The sequence below is a fragment of the Mustela erminea genome, chromosome 11 (assembly GCF_009829155.1).
Source record: "Mustela erminea isolate mMusErm1 chromosome 11, mMusErm1.Pri, whole genome shotgun sequence".
Lineage (NCBI taxonomy): Eukaryota > Metazoa > Chordata > Mammalia > Carnivora > Mustelidae > Mustela > Mustela erminea.
The window spans coordinates 40,030,764-40,055,342 of NC_045624.1; the positions used below are offsets into that span (position 1 = coordinate 40,030,764).

The window sequence follows — 24,579 nt, forward strand, 5'->3', positions numbered from 1 at the left end:
ATGACCTGAGTCGAAGGCAGTTGCTTAACCACTGAGCCACCCACGCGCCCCACCAGGTATCAAGATGTATTTTAAATCTAAAATAATTTGGACAGGAATCCTTCAAAATCCTAGAGAAGAACATAAGCAGTAACTTCTTCAACATTGGCCACAGCAACTTCTTTTAAGACACCACTCCAAAGGCAAGGGGAACAAAACCAAAAATGATCTTTTGGGACGTCATCAAGATAAAAAGCTTCTGCACAACAAAGGAAACAGTCAACAAAACAAAGAGGCGACCCACAGAATGGGAGAAGATATTTGCAAATGACACCAGATAAAGGGCTGATATCCAAGATCTCTAGAGAACCTCTCAAACTCAACACCCAAAAAACAAGTAGAAAAATGGGCAGAAGACATGAACAGAGACACTTTTCCAATGAAGATATACAAATGGCTAACAGACACATGAAAAAATGTTCATCGTCATTAACCATTAGGGAAATTCAAATCAAAACCACATTGAGATATCACCTTATACCAGTTAGAATGGCAAGAGTTGACAAGGCAAGAAACAACAAATGTTGGAGAGGCTGGAGAAAGTGGGACCCTCTTACGCTGTTGGTGGAAGTGCAAGTTGGTGCAGTCACTTGGGAAAACAGTGTGGAGGTTCCTCAAAAAATTAAAAATAGAGCTACCCTATGACCAAGCAATTACACTACTGGTATTTACCCCAAAAATAGAGATGTAGTGAAAATAAGGGCCATATCCACCGCAGTGTTACAACAACAATGTCCGCAATAGCCAAACCGTGGAAAGAAAGGAAAGCCCTTTAATAGATGAATGGATAAAGAAGATGTGGTCCATATATACAATGGAGTATTATTCAGCTGTCAGAAAGGATGAATACCCAGCTTTTGCATCAACATGGATGGGACTGGAGGAAATTATGCTAAGTCAAGCAGAGAAAGTCATTTTTCATATGGTTTCACTTATTTGTGGAACATAGGGGTAGCATGGAGAACATTTAGGAGAAGGAAGGGAAGAACAAAGGGGGAGAATCAGAGTGGGAGATGAACCATGAGAGACTGTAGGCTCTCAGAAACAAAATGAGGGTTTTAAAGGGGAGGGGGTGGGCAGGATAGGTTAGCCCTATGATGGATATTAAGGAGGGCATGTATTGCATGGAGCACTAGATGTTATATGCAAACAATGAATCTTGGAACACTACATCAAAAACTAATGATGTACCATATGGTAACTAACATAACAATAAAAAAACCTGTGTTTTTTAAAAGATAACTTAAAAAAGAAAATAATTCGGACAATATGGTATTAGCATAATACTACATAAATAGACCAATGAATAGGATTGAGTCCACAAACTAATACACACATATATGGACACTTAATTTACAAAAAAAAAAAAAAAGAAAGAAAAAGGTGGCAATACAGAACAGAGGAAATAATGATCTTTTCAATAAATGAGTCTGGGTCAATTGGACATTCAAATGAAAAAAAAAGTCTTGACTCCTTACCTCACACTATACATAAAAATCAGTTCCAGATAGACAGTTGATCTAGGGGCACCTGGCTGGCAGGTGCCATGACAGGGCCATGGGATTGAGCCCTGCATCAGGCTCTCTGCTCAGTGGGGAGCCTGCCTCCTCCTCTCTCTGCCTGCCTCTCTGCTTACTTATCTGTCAAATAAACAAATAAAATCTTAAAAAAAAAAAAAGAATAAATAAAATCTTTTTTAAAAAGTTGATCTAAATGTGAAAGGTAAGATAATAAGACTTCTGAAGATAATGAAGAGGAGTATTTTTATGACCTCGGGATAGAGAAAGAAATTTTTTTTCTTAGAATACAAAAACCACTAATCACTAAAAAGATACTGATAACCTGAACTACATTGAAATAAGATTTTTATGCCCAGCAAAGACATCATCAAGACAGTGAAAGTGCAAATCATGGGGTGGGAACAGATTTTTATAGTTCATAAACTATATCAAATATGGATCAGCAAGAAAAAGATAATGCAATGAAGTCGTATATACAAAATACACAAACAGGCAGTTTGCAAAAGATTTCCCAATAAACACATATTAGTGAGTTGGGAACTGCAAATAAAAACTGCAGTGGAATGCCACTAACTACACACCAGATAGCTGGAATTTAAATAGAAGTTAATACCTCACAATTAAAATTTAAAATTTAAATACAGTTTAATGACTCTGAATATCAAGTGTTGCAGAGGATGTGGAATAAATAGAATCTTCATAAAAAATAAAAATTAAAAAAAAAAGAATCTTCATACACTGCTAGAGGGAGTGTAAAAGCAGTACACTAGAGCTGTATTTTTACAGCTGAAAATACAAAACATCTCATGAACCAGCAGTTGCATTCCTAGGTACATACCCAACAGAAAATGCGTAAGTGTGTGTGTACCGGGTAGTCACAGGAATGTTCATAACAGAAGTATGTAGAACAGTCCAAATAGGGACCATCCCAGAGGTCAATCAAAAATAAACACATTACAAAAACAAAAATATGGAATGTATAGGATTGCTCTTGCCATGAAAATGAATGAAGTAATGCTGCATGCAAAAACATGGGTGAATTTTGCAAACATTGTATTAATATATCATTCCAAGTTTAGTATATGTGCTGCCAAAGCGAGCACAACACTGTATTAATATAAAGAAGCCAGACACAAAGAAGTCAACGAGTGATTACATTTTATATAAAATTTAAATACTGACAAAACTGATACAGGAAGTCACAAGGAGGAGCCGTGACTGAAAGAAGGACTTCTGTGCTATCTCTTGATCTGAGCGGCCGTTACTCAAATGTGCCAGCTTTGTGGTAATTCATCTGGTTTTACCCTTATAATTTTTGCACTTTTCTGTCTATAGCTTATACTAAAACAAGAAAAGTTTGTTTTTAAAAAAGGCCCATGCTGGAATTGCAGTGCTATACGTTGTTCAACACTAATTGTTTTCACAGTTCTATTGTTTCCAAGTAAGACTTCAGCCAACATTCTTTCTCCCTGGGGGCTTTAAATGGCGTGTTCTCTTTTCCAAATTACTTGCCTGCTACTGCTCCTTTTCCTAGGTTTGATGCTAACACATCCTCTTCCTTACTTTGAAATACGCTTGGCCAGGGCTTCATCCCCAATGAAATAAGTGCCAAAACAATCAGCCTCATATCCGTTTTGGGAGCTCGTTTGGAACAAACTTGCGTGTGGCATTTGTGAGCCTCCTGCTCTTACCTATTGTATCAATATGCAAAGAAAACTCTACTTGAACTCTGCTGCTGGCACTCAGAATCATCTTAAGCACATAAAAGGAATGATTTCCGATACTGGGACCCTGTGTAAAAATGAGGCTGGGGATGACATCATGTCAAATATTTAAAGAGCAGGAGAAGGATCTGTGAAGCTCAGAATCGCAGTGTTTGAAGATCCCCACTGTTACTGGAAACACCTCTCCAAGTAATCACCCAGTCTGCCTGCTCCTCTTGTGACAGTACTAACATTTAAAATGATTCACTGCTTGCAAGCTGAAATGTCTTACCCTACTATCTACCCACATCTTGAATTCCACCCCCCACCCCTTATAGCCACAGAGAAAATGTTTCATCCCTTTCCTACACAGTAGTCCTCCCAGTACCTGGTGACATTTGCCTTATCCAGCTGGAGTCTTCTCTTCTCCAAGCCTGGGGCTGTGATCTGTTAAAAGAATGTTCTTGTGTGGTGTGGCTCTGAGTCCATCCACCCTGCTGGCCTCTCTGCTTTCAATATCCTTCAGTTTATTAAATTCTTTCTTCTTAGGGGTTCATCCAGAAACTGCAGCATATGCTTCGTTGTACTCAGACCTATGAAATGATATCTCTTTATGTGGTGCTTTTTTTTAAAAAAGAATTGCCTCCATATCTCCTCCCATCTGTGCTTTTGGAACCAAGAGAAGACCTGTGCATTGATCTTCACTAAATTTTATTTTGCTCCAGGGTTTTTCAGAACTTTTTAGATCCTAAAAATGACCACTGTACCTTTCATTCAAGTTGTCCAACAGAACGGAAGTTCAAGGTCTCTACCCTTCCAAAAGTTTTCATTTGAGCACCAGTCTGTTCATGAGTGTCCTTCGGCAATGTTCTCCAAATGCCATACAGCCTGTGTTTGCAGAATGCTGGTATTGCCGACAGCAACCTTGCCAAATGCCTAGATAAAAACCACGTATCTGTGTCAATGGATATTGCTCACCTTCATTTGGGTCACCTGGGCAAATATCCCTGTCACAACTTAACTTTCCAGCCACATGAATTAACATGTGGACTCTGCATTCACAGTAGAATGCAAAGATGTGGAAATTCAGCTGCATTCAAGTTCCTCTCTTTTACCTAGTAAACTAGATGTCCTTAGACCACATAGGCTCACTGAGCCTCATTTTACCAGTTAAGACAGTGAGATAATGCTTGTGCCTCTATGGCAGAATTTTTAAAAATTTATTTTAAAAATGTATTAAAAATCTATATTAAAAAATTTTTAAAAATTGTCACCTGTAAAGAAATATCATTACAAGGGATGGAGATGGCTTTGACAACAAGGATGACGGTGATGATGATGATGTCCTGATGTATAAACTCGGGCTCCACCCTAAAGTGTTGCCAGAATAAGTGACGGCACTCACTTGGCTCCTCCAGAGTACGCAGGATTGACAAACGAATTGTATGGAGGAACATGAAGGCACCTCAGATCTATACTTCCTCCCAGCAAAGGACTAGATTCAAGGCCTGTGTAATTCTCAGGACTCAAGTTTTCTATTCTTAAAGCAATGAATTGTTTTTCCAGAAGCGGAGCAGGAGCCCCGGCACTTTGGGAGACCACACTCCTAGAGAGAAGAAATCTAATGATATTATAACCTAGGAAGTTCACACACAGGGGAACAATTCCTTGTATTTATTCACGAGTAATTTACACACACATCAATCTAGTAACTGAATCACCAGGGAAAAAACTTTATTCCGGGTTAAGTCAAGCCAACACCTAATTATAAGCTTTAAGCATCCTGATCCTTTTACAGAAATAGCTTTAGACATTTTTCTCTTGACCTTAACCTTAATATCTTTGCTTACCTTCCATTCCTAAATATGCTTGCCTCTTGACTATTTTGCTTTGTCTCCCATTGAGGACTCTGTGCTTGCTTTTTGTAGTGAAGGGTGGATTTGACTTCTTTTGTTCCAGGTAGCCTCCATGCCCGATTGAGCTCTCGCCTGGAGCTCATCATCCCTGATGGTTTCCTGGGTTCCTTAACCCTTACTTCTCAAGTGAGAAGTTCACAGTTCCTGAGAATGGCCAGCTCTTGCCAGAGAAACTTACGAGACAGTTACAGTGGGCCTTTACTTTAGCTGCCACTGAAGTTTCGTTTTCATCAAAAGAAAAAAAATCATCCCATATTTTCCTGTTTACTCAACACTTATGTCTCAGTCCTCATTTTGGTTACTGCACCTCTACAGTGCATTTTTTCTTAGAGGATGAATTTATTTATTTATTTAAAGTTTTTTTGTTTGTTTGTTTGAGAGAAAGTGTGTGTGCATGCCAGCAGGTGGGGGGAAAGAGAGAGAGAGAGAATGTCCAGCAGACTCCCTGCTGGGCATGGAACCCGACATGGCGTTCGATCCCACTACCCTGAGATCATGACCTGAGCCAAAATCAGGAGTCAGATGCTTAACCTACTGAGCCATCCAGGCACCCCTTAGAGGATGAGTTTATTAATATACTGATCAGTACTCTACTAGATGATATCTCTTTATTTTTGAGTTCCTTTGCCATGGTACACAAGTCTTCCCATTCACACACGCTCTCTCATTTGTTATCGTTCCCAACTTGTAAATAAAAACCTTGATTTATCTACCATAATAAAGTCATATGTTTAAGTCAAAATCCACATGTTGTTTACAGTGTAACAGGAAATGAAGTCTATGAAATTAGGGACTATGATTTATCTACAATGACTGACGAACACTTAGCATAATAGCACAAAAACACTTTGCATGTGCTCAATAAATATTTGCTTAGTGGGTAGATAGATGGATGTTTGGATTGTTGGATCAGTGGATGTATAGGTGCTTACTATGTGCCAGGCTGATATTAAGAATTCTGTATAAAATAAATAAGCCCTGAAGATGTGATGTACAGATGTTGAAATCAGTTAATACTGTATTATATATTTGAAAGTTACTAGAAGAATAAATCTTCAGAGTTATCACAAGAAAAAAACTTGTAACCATGTTTGATGGATGTTAACTAGAATTATTGTGCTGATAATTTCACTATATATGCAAATGGTAAATCATTATATTATATACCTGAAACTAACATAAGGTTATATGTCAGATGTATCTTAAATAAATAAATAAGAATTTCATAATTTTAAAAAATATTATTCCCTCAGCAATTCTTGAGAGTAGCAGTCATTGGTCTCATTTTATAGATGGGAAAGAAAACTCAGAAATATTGTGGTAACTTTCCCAAGACTGTTGTTAACAAATACTGTATTAACTTGGTATTATGTTAGAGGTGCTTTAATGATTATGATTAATAACCCTATTAGCTAGCATCTGTTGAATATTTATGCCTCCAATAAATATTTTCCTTACATTATCTTATATAGTCCTCAGGCAACCCTGTAAGATAGGGCCATCATTATGTCCACTAGATGTAGTCTTTAATGTCACATCCAAAAGTGTCCTATCTGTGCATGAGAATTTGATTGAGAGGTATGAAACACTGTATTTTCACTTACTCACACTTCTCTCTCTATGGCCAATACAGAAAGTGGAGCATATAAAGAACCTCTGCTTCTTCTTTCCTGGAAATGTAAGTAAAATGAGTAAATACCTACAGTTGCTCCTCCAGTTCCCCATTACTAGAAACAGTCATCCAGATTGCTAAACTGTCAACACTAAATTAATTTTAATTGATCTCCCATTAATAATATGGATTAGGATAGGACTGCAAGGTTTTGTTTTGTTTTGTTTTAAGATTTTATTTATTTATTTGACAGAGAGAGACAGAGAGAGAGGGAACATAAACAGGGGGAGTGGGACAGGGAGAAGTAGGCTTCCTACTGAGCAGGCAGCCTGATGCGGGGCTTGATCCCAGGACCCTGGGGTCATGGCCTGAGCCGAAGGCAGATGCTGAACGACTGAGCCACCCAGGGGCCCCGAGGACTGCAAGGTTTTAACATGCTATAATGATATTAAATACATAACTGTAAACATATAATTATATATATTTGTTTTCTCTTACATGTCATCTCAGGCAATTAAATAGCTAGCTAAATTGGGTGTTCTTATAAGAAAACTTAAATATGAATTGGGTTTATCTAATACCATCATTCATGATTTTACTTTTTTTTTATTTTTAAATTTGTTATCAAGTTATAATTGACATATAACATTCTATTAGTTTCAGATATACAACATAATGATTTGATATTTGTACATATTGTGAAATGATCACCACAAAAAGTCTAGTTAACATTCTATCCCATACATAGTTACAAAAGTTTTTTTTTCTTGTGATGAGGACTTTGAAGATTTACTCTTTAAGCCATTTTCAAACATGCAATAGAGTATTATTAACTAGTCACACTTTACTCTTAGATTGACTTTCATAAGAGTCTAATGGTTCTCGTAGGATTTCTTCACTTTTTAAAAATTGTAATTCTCTCTCCTTTTCCACCTGAATAATTTCTAAATTCCTATCCTCTAGGTTGTTTATTCTTTTTTTCATCTGCTCTGCCCTATTACCAAAGCTTTCTAATGCATTCTTCGTCTTACCTATTGACTCCTTCAGTTCCATAATTTCTGTTTTATGGCTTTTTTAAGATTTTAATTTATTTATTTGACAGAGGGAGATCACAAGTAGGCAGAGAGGCAGGCAGAGAGAGGGGGGGAAGGAGGCCCCCCGCTGAGCAGAGAGCCCAAAGTGGGGCTCAATCCCAGAACCCTGAGATCATGACCCAAGCCAAAGGCAGAGCCTTAACCCACTGAACCATCCAGGTGACCCTGTTTCATGGCTTTTTAAAAAATAACTTCGATCTCTTTGGGACAGTAGTCCTTCTGTTCATTAATTTTATTCTTGGGCTTATTGAATTAATTGCCATTCTGCATTTGCTGTAGTTTATTGAATTTGTTCATAACAGCTACTTGAGGATTTTTGTTTTTTGTTTTAAAATTTTTTATCTGAGTAGTAGTTGACACACAATGTTACATTAGTGCCGAATGTACAACACAGTGTTTCAACATCTCTGTGAGTTATGCTGTGTTCAAAAGTCTAGCCACCATCGTTACCATACAACGCTATTACGATATCATGGACTCTGTTTCCTATGCTGGGCCTTTTATTCCCATGACCTACCCATTCCGTAACCGGAAGCCTGTATCTTGTACTCCCCTTTGCCTATTTTGCCCATCCCCACCTCCCTTTTCCTCTGGCAACCACCGGTTTCTTCTCCATAACAATTCTGAATTCTTTATCGATTAGATTGCAGTATTCGACGTCCTTGAATTCAGTAGCTGAAGAATTGTCTTCTTTTTGTGACACCATATTACTATGACTTTTCATAATGTTTCATGAAATGTGCCTCTGCTGTCACATTTAGAAACTCCTTTCTGTGGAAGGCTGCCCTTAACTTGGATTCGAACGGTTCAACAGGCGGGCAATCAGAAGCTTTTCTTCTCATGTCCAGAAGGTGGTGCTATAGCACAAGTTTTTGGTTACCCTTCCCGCGCTGTCCACGCTCCACACTTAGACTTGCCGCCTCCTTCGCGGGACTGGTGGTGGCTGCGCGGCCACCAGCACGATCCCAGCATGGTGCCATGTTGGCTCTTAGGGGTGGGGCTGCCTCAGCCGTTCCTCCCTGTCCTCTGACTGCAGAATTGTCTGTGTCTCGCTCTAAAGACTTGTCGGTTTCTCCCAGCAGGCGGGCTGGTCCTCCCCAAACTCTCTATTTCCCGAGAGCGCCCAGCTGCGTACTCTCCAGATTCCCTCTTTCCCGACAGCAGCAAGTGGGGGTGGTACACAGCGTCCTCGGAGGTCCTCCCGACCCACTTTCGGATGCGCACGTGGGTGGATCCCCCAGGCGTCCTGGTGTTCTGTGCGGAGGCACTTTTGTTCGGTTCCGGATGCCCAGTTAGTTGTAAATAAAAAGGGAGGCTGGGGGGTGGGGTGGGGGAACAGGTCACACCGCCCTGATGCTGACCTCACTCTGCTCCACAATTTTCCTTTGAAGAGCGATGGCCCCAGGGTAATTAATTTTTCTTGGTTTGCCCAAAACTTGCCTAGCTCTAGCATGGAAATCCCACGTTCCAGAAAACTCCTCAGCGCTCAGGGAGCGGGAATGTTGAGTCACCCTGCATGTCCCTTCAAAACAAGACTCTAAGATCTACCAGCTCCACACAAAACTGGAGCTCCCTATCAGACTACACCTCCATTCTGAGCTAAGTCACATTTCTTTTCTATTTATTAAATATTCCGCCTTCTTTGAAAATACAAATCTAAATGATAGCTCTCGGTCCTGGTCAGCATTTATCCTGATGGTGATGGTGCAGAAAGGACCGTCACTCACCAGCTTGGGTGGGACTTGGTGAAAAATAATGCTCACGATGTCGGGGTTCCTGCTGCAGCCCAAGGAGCATCTCCTCAGTGGTGTGAACTGGTCTCGGCTGATGCTTCTTGACAACCAAGTTGATGGACAGAGGATTAAACCTCTTACAGCTGTGGGGCCGATGGACTGGGATATCTGTGGGCACACCCCATAACATGGTCAGTGTCTCCGGTGGTTAGACAGTAGTGACCCAGCAGGCTTTAGGATCTTTGCTTGGCTGGGCTCACAACAGAGTTTACTTTGGTTTGAGTTTTATCCACACTGATACACTCATTCATATTTTGTAGCACAATTATGTACACCCCCCTTGTGCCTTCATTTAGATAAGCATCTTCAGGAAGCTTGTGTCATGTTATGCGATGCTCTAGATAGGAGTTAAAAACGTTTTAAGTCAAAAGCAGTCAGAGAAAATACACAAATTGTTGTCTTCCAATAATACTTTATTTATAAAAACGGGCAGCAGGCCAGATTTGCCCTGTGACCCGTACTTTGTGAACTTCTGTTATTAATAGAAACAATTGTAATTAGCCACAGAGTTCTAGAACAAACAAATGTTGAAGCAATTCTAGAGAGTGTTATATAAGACCAAGTTTTATCCATCTTCAGACTGCTGAAGATTTCAAATCATTGGAACCTTGATCCAGTTAAACTTTTTTTTTTTAATAAACATATAATGTATTTTTTCCCCCAGGGGTACAGGTCTGTGAATTGCCAGGTTTACACACTTCACAGCACTCACCATAGCACATACCCTCCCCAATGTCCGTAACCCCACCTCCCTCTCCCAACCCCCCTCCCCCCAGCAACCCTCAGTTTGTTTTGTGAGATTAAGAGTCTCTTTTGCTTTGTCTCCCTCCCAATCCCATCTTGTTTCATTTATTTTTCTCCTACCCCCTTAACCCCCCCATGTTGCATCTCCACTTCCTCATATCAGGGAGATCATATGATAGTTGTCTTTCTCTTTTTTTATTTTTTATAAACATATAATACATTTTTATCCCCAGGGGTACAGGTCTGTGAATCACCACGTTTACACACTTCACAGCCCTCACCATAGCACATACCCTCCCCAATGTCTGTAACCCCACCTCCCTCTCCCAACCCCCCTCCCCCCAGCAATCCTCAGTTTGTTTTGTGAGATTAAGAGTCTCTTATGCTTTGTCTCTCTCCCAATCCCATCTTGTTTCATTTATTCTTCTCCTACCCCCTTAACCACCCCCCATGTTGCATCTCCAATTCTTCATATCAGGGAGATCATATGATAGTTGTCTTTCTCTGCTTGACTTATTTCACTAAGCATGATACGCTCTAGTTCCGTCCATGTTGTCGCAAATGGCAAGATTTCATTTCTTTTGGTAGCTGCATAGTATTCCATTGTGTATATATACCACCTCTTCTTTATTCATTCATCTGTTGATGGACATCTAGGTTCTTTCCATTCTCTGGCTATTGTGGACATTGCTGCTATAAACATTCAGGTGCACGTGCCCCTTCGGATCACTATGTTTATATCTTTTTTTTTTTTTAAAGATTTTATTTATTTATTTGACAGGCAGAGATCACAAGTGGGCAGAGAGGCAGGCAGAGAGAGAGGAGGAAGCAGGCTCCCCACTGAGCAGAGTCCGATGCGGGGCTCCATCCTGAGCTGAAGGCAGAGGCTTTAACCCACTGAGCCACCCAGGCGCCCCACTATGTTTGTATCTTTAGGGTAAATACCCAGTAGTGCAATTGCTGGGTCGTAGGGTAGGTCTATTTTCAACATTTTGAGGAACCTCCATGCTGTTTTCCAGAGTGGCTGCACCAGCTTGCATTCCCACCAACAGTGTAGGAGGGTTCCCCTTTCTCCGCATCCTCGCCAGCATCTGTCATTTCCTGACTTGTTAATTTTAGGCATTCTGACTGGTGCGAGGTGGTATCTCATTGTGGTTTTGATTTGTATTTCCCTGATGCCAAGTGATATGGAGCACTTTTTCATGTGTCTGTTGGCCATCTGGATGTCTTCTTTGCAGAAATGTCTGTTCTTGTCTTCTGCCCATTTCTTGATTTGATTATTTGTTCTTTGGGTGTTGAGTTTTGCTAAGTTCTTTATAGATTTTGGACATTAGCACTTTATCTGATATGTCGTTTGCAAATATCTTCTCCCGTTCTGTCAGTTATCTTTTGGTTTTGTTCACTATTTCCTGCTGTGCAAAAGCTTTTGATCTTGATAAAATCCCAATAGTTCATTTTTGCCCTTGCTTCCCTTGACTTTGGCGATGTTCCTAGGAAGATGTTGCTGCGGCTGAGGTCGAAGAGGTTGCTGCCTGTGTTCTCCTCAAGGATTTTGATGGATTCCTTTCGCACATCGAGATCCTTCATCCATTTTTAGTCTAATTTCATGTGTGGTATAAGGAAATGGTACAATTTCATTTTTCTGCATGTGGCTGTCCAATTTTCCCAACACCATTTATTGAAGAGGCTGTCTTTTTTCCACTGGACATTCTTTCCTGCTTTGTCAAAGATTAGTTGACCATAGAGTTGAGGGTCTATTTCTGGGCTCTCTATTCTGTTCCATTGATCTATGTGTCTGTTTTTGTGCCAGTACCATGCTGTCTTGATGATGACAGCTTTGTAATAGAGCTTGAAGTCCGGAATTGTGATGCCACCAACTTTGGCTTTCTTTTTCAATATCCCTTTGACTATTCAAGGTCTTTTCTGGTTCCATATAAATTTTAGGATTATTTATTCCATTTCTTTGAAAAAAATGGATGGTATTTTGATAGGAAATGCATTAAATGTGTAGATTGCTTTAGGTAGAATAGACATTTTCACAATGTTTATTCTTCCAGTCCAGGAGCATGGAACATTTTTCCATTTCTTGTGTCTTCCTCAATTTCTTTCATGAGTACTTTATAGTTTTCTGAGTATAGATTCTTAGTCTCTTTGGTTAGGTTTATTCCTAGGAATCTTATAGTTTTGAGTGCAATTGTAAATGGAATTGACTCCTTAATTTCTCTTTCTTCTGTCTTGTTGTGGGTGTAGAGAAATGAAACTGATTTCTGTGCATTGATTTTATATCATGACACTTTACTGAATTCCTGTACAAGTTGTAGCAGTTTTGGAGTGGAATCTTTTGGGTTTTCCACATATAGTGTCATATCATCTGTGAAGAGTGATAGTTTGACTTCTTCTTTGCCGATTTGGATGCCTTTAATTTCTTTTTGTTGTCTGATGGCTGAAGCTAGGACTTCTAGTACTATGTTGAATAGCAGTGGTGATAATGGACATCCCTGCCGTGTTCCTGACCTTAGCGGAAAAGCTTTCAGTTTTTCTCCATTGAGAATGATATTTGCGGTGGGTTTTTCATAGATGGCTTTGATAATATTGAGGTATGTGCCCTCTATCCCTACACTTTGAAGAGTTTTGATCAGGAAGGGATGCTGTACTTTGTCAAATGCTTTTTTAGCATCTATTGAGAGTATCAAATTGTTCTTATTCTTTCTTTTATTGATGTGTTGTATCACATTGATTGATTTGCGGATGTTGAACCAACCTGGCAGCCCTGGAATAAATCCCACTTGGTTGTGGTGACTAATCCTTTTAATGTACTGTTGAATCCTATTGGCCAGTATTTTGGTGAGAATTTTTGCATCTGTGCTCATCAAGGATATTGGTCTGTAGTTCTCTTTTTTGATGGGGTCCTTGTCCGGTTTTGGGATCAAGGTGATGCTAGCCTCATAAAATGAGTTTGGAAGTTTTCCTTCCATTTCTATTTTTTGGAACAGTTTCAGGAGAATAGGAATTAGTTCTTCTTTAAATGTTTGGTAGAATTCCCCTGGGAAGCCGTCTGGCCCTGGGCTTTTGTTTGTTTGGAGATTTTTGATGACTGTTTCAATCTCCTTACTTGTTAAGGGTCTGTTCAGGTTTTCTATTTCTTCCTGGTTCAGTTGTGGTAGTTTATATGTCTCTAGGAATGCATCCATTTCTTCCAGATTGTCAAATGTGTTGGCATAGAGTTGCTCATAGTATGTTCTTATAATTGTTTGTATTTCTTTGGTGTTAGTTGTGATCTCTCCTCTTTCACTCATGATTTTATTTATTTGGGTCCTTTCTCTTTTCTTTTTGATATGTCTGGCCATGGGTTTATCAATCTTATTAATTCTTTCAAAGAACCAGCTCCTATTTTCATTGATTTTTTTTGTTTCTATTTCATTGATTTCTGCTCTGATCTTTATGATTTCTCTTCTCCTGCTGGGTTTAGAATTTCTTTCTTGTTCTTTCTCCAGCTCCTTTAGGTGTAGGGTTAGGTTGTGTACTTGAGACCTTTCTTGTTTCTTGAGAAATGCTTGTACCGCTATATATTTTCCTCTCAGGACTGCCTTTGTTGTGCCTCACAGATTTTGAACCATTGTGTTCTCATTATCATTTGTTTCCATGAATTTTTTCAATTCTTCTTTAATTTCCTGGTTGACCCATTCATTCTTTAAAAGGATGCTGTTTAGTCTCCATGTATTTGGGTTCTTTCCAAATTTCCTCTTGTGATTGAGTTCTAGCTTCGGAGCATTGTGGTCTGAAAATATGCAGGAAATGATCCCAATCTTTTGATACCAGTTGAGACCTGATTTAGGACCGAGGATGTGATCTATTCTGGAGAATGTTCCATGTGCATTAGAGAAGAATGTGTATTCTGTTGCTTTGGGATGAAATGTTCTGAATATATCTGTGATGTCTATCTGGTCCAGTGTGTCATTTAAGGCCTTTATTTCCTTGTTGATCTTTTGCTTGGATGATCTGTCCATTTCAGTGAGGGGAGTGTTAAAGTCCCCTACTATTATTGTATTATTGTTGATGTGTTTCTTTGATTTTGTTATTAATTGGTTTATATAGTTGGCTGCTCCCACGTTAGGGGCATAGATATTTAAAATTGTTAGATCTTCTTGTTGGACAGATCCTTTGAGTATGATATAGTGTCCTTCCTCATCTCTTATTATAGTCTTTGGCTTAAAATCTAATTGATCTGATATAAGGATTGCCACCCCTGCTTTCTTCTGATGTCCATTAGCATGGTAAATTGTTTTCCACCCCCTCACTTTAAATCTGGAGGTGTCTTCGGGTCTAAAATGAGTTTCTTGTAGGCAACATATAGATGGGTTTTGTTTTTTTATCCATCCTGATACCCTGTGTTTTTTGATTGGGGCATTTAGCCCATCAACATTCAGGGTAAGTATTGAGAGATATGAATTTAGTGCCATTGTATTACCTATAAGGTGACTCTTACTGTATAGTGTCTCTGTTCCTTTCTGATCTATTACTTTTAGGCTCTCTCTTTGCTTAGAGGACCCCTTTCAATATTTCCTGTAGAGCTGGTTTGATGTTTGCAAATTCTTTCAGTTTTTGTTTGTTCTGGAAGCTTTTTATCTCTCCTTCTATTTTCAGTGATAGCCTAGCTAGATATAGTATTCTTGGCTGCATGTTTTTCTCGTTTCATGCTCTGAATATATCATGCCAGCTCTTTCTGGCCTGCCAGGTCTCTGTGGATAAGTCTGCTGCCAATCTAATATTTTTACCATTGTATGTTACAGACTTCTTTTCCCGGGCTGCTTTCAGGATTTTCTCTTTGTCACTAAGACTTGTAAATTTTACTATTAGGTGAGGGGGTGTGGAACTATTCTTATTGATTTTGAGGTTCTCTGTACCTCCTGGATTTTGATGCTTGTTCCCTTTGCCATATTGGGGAAATTCTCCCCAATAATTCTCTCTAATATACTTTCTGCTCCCCTCTCTCTTCTTCTTCTGGAATTCCAATTATTCTAATGTTGTTTCATCTTATGGTGTCACTTATCTCTCGAATTCTCCCCTCGTGGCCCAGTAGCTGTTTGTCCCTCTTTTGCTCAGCTTCTTTATTCTCTGTCATCGCTTCTCGGCCTTTTGGCTAAGATCAAGTGTATTCTCTGTCATTTGGTCTTCTATATCGCTAATTCTTTCTTCTGCCTCATTTATCCTAGCAGTGAGAGCCTCCATTTTTTATTGCACCTCATTAATAGCTTTTTTGATTTCAACTTGGTTAGATTTTAGTTCTTTTATTTCTCCAGAGAGGGCTTTTATATCTCCCGAGAGGGTTTCTCTAATATCTTTCATGCCTTTTTCGAGCCCAGCTAGAACCTTGAGAATCATCATTCTGAACTCTAGATCTGACATATTACCAATATCTGTATTGATTAGGTCCCTAGCCTTTGGTACTGCCTCTTGTTCTTTTTTTTTTTTTTTTTTTGTGGTGTCTTTTTCCATCTTGTCATTTTGTCCAGATAAGAGTATATGAAGGAACAAGTAAAATACTAAAAGGGTGGCAAAGACCCCAGGAAAATATGCTTTAACCAAATTAGAAGAGATCCCAAATTGTGGGGGTGGGGGAGAAAGGGGATAAGAAGAGGTTCAGAAAAAAAAAAAGGAAACAATTAAAAAAAATAAAGAAAAAATATGTATATATTAGATAATCTAGTTTAAAAACGTTAAAAAATAAAAGGGCAAAAGTTAAAAAAAATTTAGCAGAAGAAAAAAAAATTGAAAAAGAAGAAAAAAAATTAAATTAACTGCAAGACTAAAGAATCATGGGGAGAAAGCCATGAGTTCCGTGCTTTGCTTTCTCCTCCTCTGGAATTCCACTGCTCTCCTTGGTATTGAAACTGAACTCCTTGGTAGGTGAACTTGGTCCTGGCTGGATTTCTTGCTGGTCTTCTGGGGGAGGGGCCTGGTGTAGTGATTCTCAAGTGTCTTTGTCCCCGGCGGAATTGCACTGCCCTTACCAGGGGCCGGGCTGAGTAATCCGCTTGGGTTCGCTTTTGGTAGCTTTTGTTCCCTGAGCGCTTTCCGTAGAGTTCCAGAGGACAGGAATGAAAATGGCAGCCTCACAGTCTCCGGCCCAGAGGAGCCGAGGGCCCAGGCCCCCCTCCTCAGTGCACCCTCAGAAAACAGCGCCCAATTACTCCTGTCTCTGTGGCTCCGGCCGTGCTCCAAGCTCACCTGATTTTGTGCTCCGTTGCTCCACCGCTTGCTGGGAGCCAGCCCATCCCCCCGCGGTCTATCTTCCTGTCGCTTTGGATTCACTTCTCAGCCAGTCCTACCTTTCAGAAAGTGGTTGATTTTCTGTTTCTAGAATTGCTCTTCTTCTCTTTGATCACCCATTGGATTTGTAGGTGTTTGCAATCTTTAGATAAGCTATTTAGCTGATCTCCTGCTACCTGAAGTAGGCTCCGCCTGCTACTTCTCCACCATCTTGACTCCTCCCCCAGTTAAACTTTTTTTTTTTTAAGATTTTATTTATTTTTATGCAAGGGGTGAGCATACAACTGGGCGTGGGGAAGGGCAGCCAGAGAAGCAGACTCCCCGCTCAGCAGGGAGCTGATGCGGGGCTTGATCCCAGGATCCTGAGCTCATGACCCAACCTGAAGGCAGGCACTTAGCCACTCAGGCACCCATCCATTGTTAAACTTTTTGGGCCACCTCAGACATTTCAGTAAAGCACTGCCATTCTTTCTTTTTGCCCAGGAAGATTGTGGGAGAACAAGTATAGATATTTTGAAATTCACCTGGTTGGAAAAAAAAAAAAAAGTTTTTCCTCTGGATTGTCTTTGAGTATATAAACTGGATAGAACCTTTTAAATGTTTTCCAGAATAAGCATCTCATCTGAATGCTGGTCTTAATATTTTTCAAATTTCTTTTTTAACTTAAAGACTCATCTCTTCAACTGGTACATAGTGGGCTTCGTGATTGTTCTCTTGGCAGCCACAGAGCATAAAATTTCCCAGGCTCCTCAGGAATTTGCCTGAGTGACTACAGATTACTTACAAGGACAAGTGCCGTAGCCAGTTATAATTTTGAAGGACACTGTTCTGAAATGAATTCTAAGTTGTATTCTCACTCATTTTAAATTTTAAGGTGTCGTTAAGCCAGTCAACAATTCTTACCATAACTGAATCATTATAAACAAAACTATCTCATTAAATATGGGCTTTTAAAAACTTAAACTTTTAGAGATTTTGAAACCTATCCCCTAAGCAATTTCCCATTCCTTTGCTCAAGATGTCCCAGAATAAATTGACCCCTATTTTGGATATCCACAGCTCCCATGAATAATAAATCTATTTTCAAACTGTCTGTGCCATAGTCATTTTAGAGAACTTTGCCAGAAGAAAAAGAGATCACCTTTATTCACATAAGGAAAGTCAGGGAGAAAGCACATATTTATCACATCAGAGAACATTCTTTCAGATTAGACCTATCTTGGGGACGTAGGTTCAGAAAAGTCTCTAAGTTGGCAGGTAGCTCACTGGGGACACACACTCCAACCAGCTCTGCTCTAATGATCTTACATAACACTCCCATAACATCTTCAGAGGCATCCGTAAGTTATGAAATTATGGCAAGCATTTCTATGAGTTTTTCATGGTATAAACAGTCCAGAGTTGCGATAATAAAATTAACAGTTTCCCTAATAAAACACAACATCTGCATTTTATACCTATCATGAGTTATCCACCCCAGCCAAGACTTTGAGTTTGCTTTCCCTTCCTCAACAGGTACCAGGTACAGGAAAGTTATTTTAAGTTCCAGATTATATTGATTTTACAGATAGCCACCCATTGGAAGAGATTTAGAAACAGCCCATGTCAGGAGGCCTTTCACATCCATCTCACACATTGCTTCACTGGCCTTAGAAAAGAATTTTGAACAATGGATGGTAGAGGCTGGTGGTCCTTTCACATCGGCAAACAGATTCAAACACTTATTATCTTAGACATAAAAACGTAACATGGAGAAGGAAATAACGCAAAATAAAATGAATTTCTGTGAAATGCAAAGCCAACCATATTAATACTAAAACCTGACTGGAGTCTCAAACCCCTGCTTGGTCTCCAGCTTCTCAAATGCAAAGCGAATACTAGCTTTGCTGGTGGTAGCAGTGCCCCAGACAACAATTTTTCTACATACGGTCAGAGCCGACCTCTGGCAACTGTGTCCGCCTACTCTCTTCTCTGCAATCAGTTCTGGGAGACTCCTCTTTCCATCTCTTAGGTCGCTAATTTGTGTTTTCTCATGTCTACTTTGCAATCTTCTCTTTTCTTTTTAATTTCCAAGAACTCTTGTCTTGATCTATAAGAGCTACAAATCCTTTTTTGTTAATGTTTTTTTTTATTGTCGTTTCCCTCCATTAACTCTGCACCCTTATGTATTTCTTGTGTTTTCATGATATTGGTGCTTCTGTTTCATGTTATTAGTTTTCTTGAAATAATTGAAAATTTAAAACTCTATGTTACTATTTTGAGTTGAGGGTTTAAACGTAACGCTTTGTTGGTCACAAGTCTGTATTTTCTTCCCCAAAGAAAAATTGTTATTTCCCTGCTGTGACTAGAAGTCCTGGCTATGGACTGTGGTTTTTGGTTTTTGGTTTTTGGTTTTTGTTTTGCTTTGTTTTTTGTTTTTTTGAGAGGGGAGTTTGGGGATGAGGCTGGACAGAGTGCAGAAGCCTAAGTGATTAGAAGAGTGTTCCCCATTTCTCCTATTACCCAGATGCTTCTCTGAGAGCCTCCCTCAGAAATGTCTCTGCAGGAACTCATGCCTTGGCTTTAATCTAGGGGTAAAGTCTGGTGTCTCTTGTTTGTTCCTTTGCCATTTTTAATTCCTGGCTGTCCCGGAAGGTACAGCCTTATCGCTGCCTTTGCTCTGCCTTTGGGTCCATCTCAGAGTCTCCCTAGGGCTCTTCCTGGTGGGCAGTGTGAGCAGAGAGGCAGCAGGCCCGGCTAGCCTAGCTATTTTGAAGGAAGACCTTTAATGAGTTACCCTGATTCTTGTTTGCATTTGTTGAATCGGACTTTAAAATTTCTCTTTGGTGGGGTGGCTCAGTTGTTGAAGTGACTGCCTTCTGCTCAGGTCATGATCCCAGGGTCCTGGGGTGGAGTCCATGTGCTGGGCTCTCTGCTCAGGGGGGAGCCTGCTTCTCCTTCCTCTGCTCCTGCCCCTTCCCCAGCTCATGCTCTCTTCTTTCTCTCTCTCTCTCTCCCAAATACATAAATAAATTCTTTTTAAAAATTAAATAAAATTTCTCTTTGGGGAGGAAGGGATCCCTTCTGAGATACTTGTCTCCGACTTGTATTTTGGGTTGTATTCTTTTAGCTTAGATTCCTTCATCATTGCAACGCCTTATGACTTATGCTTCACTGATAGCAGACTTTCATGTTTTTCCATCACTGTTAGGAATTATTTCTTTTAAACTACATTTTTCAGGGTAGTTGGAACAGAAGAGAATAGATGAAAATACTGCAGTCTTCAACTTAAAGCACAAGTTCCAAGAGGTTTTTTAACCTTGTTAACAAAAGGAGAATCTTGGTAAAAAATATGTGGATTTGCTTACCATTTTTTTCTCTCTCTTTCTCCCTCTTTTTCTCTCTCTCTGTTTCTGTGAGTATATGCGTGCATATGTATACACACATATATATGCATATACTTTTCCAAATCTTAAAATAATCTTTTAAAGTATTAGGGTCATCAATTTTATGGATGAAGAAATTCAATTAAGCCTGAAGAACTTTCAATTAACTTGATCTAATTTCAAATAAGTAGGAAACTTTGTGCTAGACCTAGTACACCCTTTTGTATATTTTTACCTATTTTAAAGTGATTTGTCCCAACTAGACTTTGAACTCTATCATTTTGGGATAATGGTTTATTCACCTCTGTCACTGGTGCCTAGCAGTGGCTTAAATATACAATGGGCACTCAATGCATGTTTGCTGAATTCAACTGAAGTGAAAAAAACAACAACAACAACGACAAACAAAACCCAGGATTCTAAACCTAGTATCTCTGATTTCAGGACTTACATTGTTTTTACCTCACTCTATCCCCAGAGCTAACAATTTCTTTAATGCTTCAGAGTTAAAACACCACTGCCTCCCAATGCGGTTTCCTTACTGCATTCTCATGCAATCCCTTCCTCTAGCCTGAGGCATTTTCCCAAGTGGTCATTCACATAGTCAGAAACTATTCTGCACTGGAGGCTCTAGCCCCAAGTGTTAGGGACTAGAACTCTAGAGAGGACAAGCAACATGTGTCCTGTTTGCTTTTTTAGTTGGTTCCTGCATGCCACAAAGTTAATATATAAGTTGGAAATATTAACGAGATGTAAAAATAGAATCATGTTAGGAGAAACAGCTTTGGGGACAATAGGGGCAACCAGTTTAAGCTGAGGCTGCACCAGTGCTGAAACTCAGCCCTGATCATGACTAGCAAACAGCACTTACAGAACATCTGTTCGCATACATCCTCCTACACTAGTGCTCTTCCTTTGGTTTAAGAGGAAAAAGGAGGCTGTACATGCAGGCTTAGATCGATATATAAAGGCTGAAAATGGGCCAATGGGATGCCACTTCAAGTATCTTCCCAGGATCGAATCCGTGGGTCTCGTTCTAAATCCTATGGAGAGTAAAAATCTCTACAAGGAACACTTGGGCACAAGCAGCATTGTGTGGCTTCCCAGACTGTAGATAAAATGCAACACAGAGTGAGTACCATGAGCACGGTCTTCATTTTTGCTCCAGACTCATTAACCATTGTGATTCTAGCCCTGTGAATTAGTGCATTGATGATGGAGTCTGGAGTAGCCACGTGGTGAACACCACAAAGACCAGGATGTTCACCAGGAGGTGATACAAACCCAGTGGGTACCTGTGCAGAAAAGCAGCAGTCCCTAGATCACACATGGGGGACCCCTAAGAACTTGTGTAGGGAGCCATTTTCTCCATTCATAAAAGTCATGTCTGTTTAGGCATAGTAGTATAGCTTACTTAATAAAATAGGTTCTGAAGTCTAACTGTCCCATCTGGGCACAAAATGTTGCCATTTGCCAGTTGTGCCCTGCATTTACTCCTTAACATTTCTGTGTTCACAATACACATCTACAAAATAGTACTTCTCTCAAAGCATCATCGTGAATATTAAATAAAATAAAGGACCCAAGCACAGTATAGGGCTTGGTCCACTCTAAGCATTAGTTTGTGTTAGTTGTATTGTTACCATCATTAGTATTATCATCATTATTATTTTTTAGTTTATCCTCATTTGGAACATTAGACCTGCTCATCCCACTCTACTTTTCATTTTCTTAACACTTTGTGTTATCATAAATATCAAAGGTGTTTTTTTTTTAAGATTTTATTTATTTATTTGTCAGAGAGAGAGAGAGCAAGCACAAGCAGACAGAGTGACAGGCAGAGGCAGAGGGAGAAGCAGGCTCCTTGCTGAGCAAGGACCCCGATGCAGGGCTTGATCCCAGGATGCTGGGATCATGACCTGAGGTGAAGGCAGCTGCCCAAGCAACTGAGCCACCCAGGTGTCCCTCAGAGGTTTTCTTAATAGTAATCTCTATGTAAATGCTAGACTTTCACTATAAAGTTTCCCTTTTCTGTTTAATAGTGGTATTTATTGATATTTATTCCTTCACTATTCACTGCATCACTTATTTACCTATTATATAATGTGTCTACTATATGCTAAGGATTCTTCTAAGAACTAGGTATACAGCATTAGTCTACCCTCAAGGAGCTTACATTCTAATGGTGGAGATAGACAATAAAATTAACCCATATAAAATGTAATGCCAGGTCAATGTAAGAGCTATGAAGAAATATAAGACAAGGTAAATGAAGGACGAGTGACAGGCGATATCAGCTTAAATAAAGAAATCAGGAAAAGCACCCCTTTATTTGTAACAGAGCATAGGGAAGTTCAAGCCCAAGGGCATTAATGAAAGCAGTAGAGTTCTCAGAGGTGAGCAATTAGGAGTCTCCTTAATAACAACAAGACAAATTGTTGAGCAGCTAGAAGTATAACAGAGAAAACCAAAGAACAAGATAGCTAAGAAGAGCTCTCCTGAGATAAATCAAGCCTCAAAGACTACCCCTGCAAAAGAGCGCAGCTTTAACTGGATCAGACTGTGGGGCAATTTACCACGGAAGGTGTTGTCAAAAACAATAGAGAAATCAGTTATTAATCAGTGGGGACTAACAGCTAGGTGTTATCATAAGCCTAAAGCTTAACACAGGGCTCAATCAAAGAGAACTGGCTACAACTGTACTTTCCCTGGGGAAGGAGGCCAGAGAAACTGTGCAAAACCCTAAAATAGATCAACAGAGATGATATCATCTGAAGGATGGAGAGGGAAAAGGACAATAACCACATGTCAATCTTAACAGACACAGAAAAAGCATTTGACAATATCCAATACCCTTTCATGGAAAAAAAAAATTCAACAAACTAGAAATAAAAGGGAATTTCCTCTATCTGATCAAAGTCTTCTATAAAATTTTCACATCGAATATCATAACTTAATGGTGAAAAGCTGAAGGCTTTACCCCTTAAGATAAAGAACAAGACAAGGATGACTACTCTCACCATTTCTATTCAACATTGCACTGGAGGTCATAGACAGAGTAATTAGATAAGAAAAAGAAATGAGAGACATCTAGATTCAAGGAGAGAAGTAAAACTATCTCTAGTTTCAAATGACATTATCCTTTATATAGAAGACCCTAGGGAATATCTTTTCTCTGAACAATCCTAAGGAATCCACTATTAAATGAGTTAAGCAAGGTTGCTGGATGATCAACCCAAAAAATTGATTGTGTTTCTATACATCAGCAACAAGCAATCTGCAATAACATCAAAAGGAATAACATACCTAGAAGTAAAATTAATAAATGAATGCAAAACTTGTAGTGTTAAAACTGTAAAATATTTTGAAAGAAATTAGAAAAGACCTAAATAAATGCAAAGATATTCACATGCATGGGCCAGAGACTTAATATTTCTTAAGGTAACCATCCTCCTCAAATTGATGCACTGATTCAATGTAATCTTCATCAGAATCCCAGCAGACTTCTTTGCAGAGACAACATTGTGGGGACTGTGGAGTAGAGGTGGAGGAGGTAAAAGCAGAGTTGGAAAGCCCTCTTTCCAGGCAATTCTATTCATCTAAGTGAAGAGTGATAGTGTGGGCAAGGCTCGTGGTGGTGGGGATGGAGAGATGTGACTAGATTCAAGACATGTGTAGTGGGTAAGATCTGCAAAAATGTGAAGATAAACCTAAGGGTAAATAACGTGAGTCTGTAAATGAACATAATATTGGAATAATTTACTTTAATGAGCTCTTCAGAGAATAACTGCCAGATGAATCTAAATAAATAATGAGAATCTGCTCATTGACTAAGATGCAAAGCTATTCTTCAGTGAGTGTTTTGCATAAAAAGCAACATCTTTCTTAATTGTTCTTGGCAACTTCTCAGAAGTTCTCATATCATTGTTTTATTGTGGAGCAGTAAGTCTTGCTGTCTCTTCCAGAAACTTCTTCCCAAAGTAAAGTCTTAGCAGAGAATGGGAGATAATACAGTGCATGTGCTCAGGATTCCTAATAAAAAATAGAAAGTCATTTACTCAGAATGAATATTTAAAGCTATTATGTTATTGACTTAAAGGAGTCAATACATGGGGGTCTGAACTTTGTTTCTGATTTCAGATTGGGTTTTTTTTTTTTTAAGGTTTTACTTATTTATTTATTTGACAGAGAGAGAGCACAAGTAGGCAGATCAGCAGGCTGAGAGAGAAGGGGAAGCGGGCTCCCCACTGAGCAGAGAGCCCGATGTGGGGCTCGATCCCAGGACCCTGAGATCATGACCTGAGCTGAAAGCAGGTCTTTGACCCACTGAGCCACCCAGGCGCCCCTCTGATTTCAGTTTTATTGAGTTACAATTGACATGTACAATTGTAAGCTTTTTTTGGAGTAGACTCCATGCCTAGCATGGATCCCAAAGGGGGCTTGAACTCACTACTCTGAGTTCAAGGGCTGAACTGAATTCAAGAGTTGGACCTTCAACCAACTGAGCTACCGAAGAGCCCCAA

The 24,579-nt window shown here is 39.5% G+C and overlaps 1 protein-coding gene and 1 long non-coding RNA gene across 6 annotated transcripts in view; one reads left to right on the plus strand and one right to left on the minus strand.

Annotated features, from left to right (window-relative positions):
• The window catches only part of LOC116569060 (probable G-protein coupled receptor 141), a 51,602-nt gene extending 46,215 nt beyond the window's left edge, over positions 1 to 5,387 (minus strand). For 2 of the 5 annotated variants that reach the window (XR_004276835.1, XM_032305026.1), the window contains exons 1-2: positions 5,113 to 5,387; positions 3,651 to 4,198 (exon numbers count right to left, since the gene is read on the minus strand). The gene's annotated coding sequence lies outside the window, so the exon portion shown is untranslated. Of the gene's footprint in view, positions 1 to 1,721; positions 4,199 to 5,112 lie in introns of those variants that run through there. The other 3 variants (XR_004276837.1, XR_004276836.1, XR_004276838.1) reach the window with 3 other exon arrangements.
• The window catches only part of LOC116569062, a 161,512-nt gene that overhangs the window by 64,470 nt on the left and 72,463 nt on the right, over positions 1 to 24,579 (plus strand). The gene's annotated exons all lie outside the window — the stretch shown is intronic.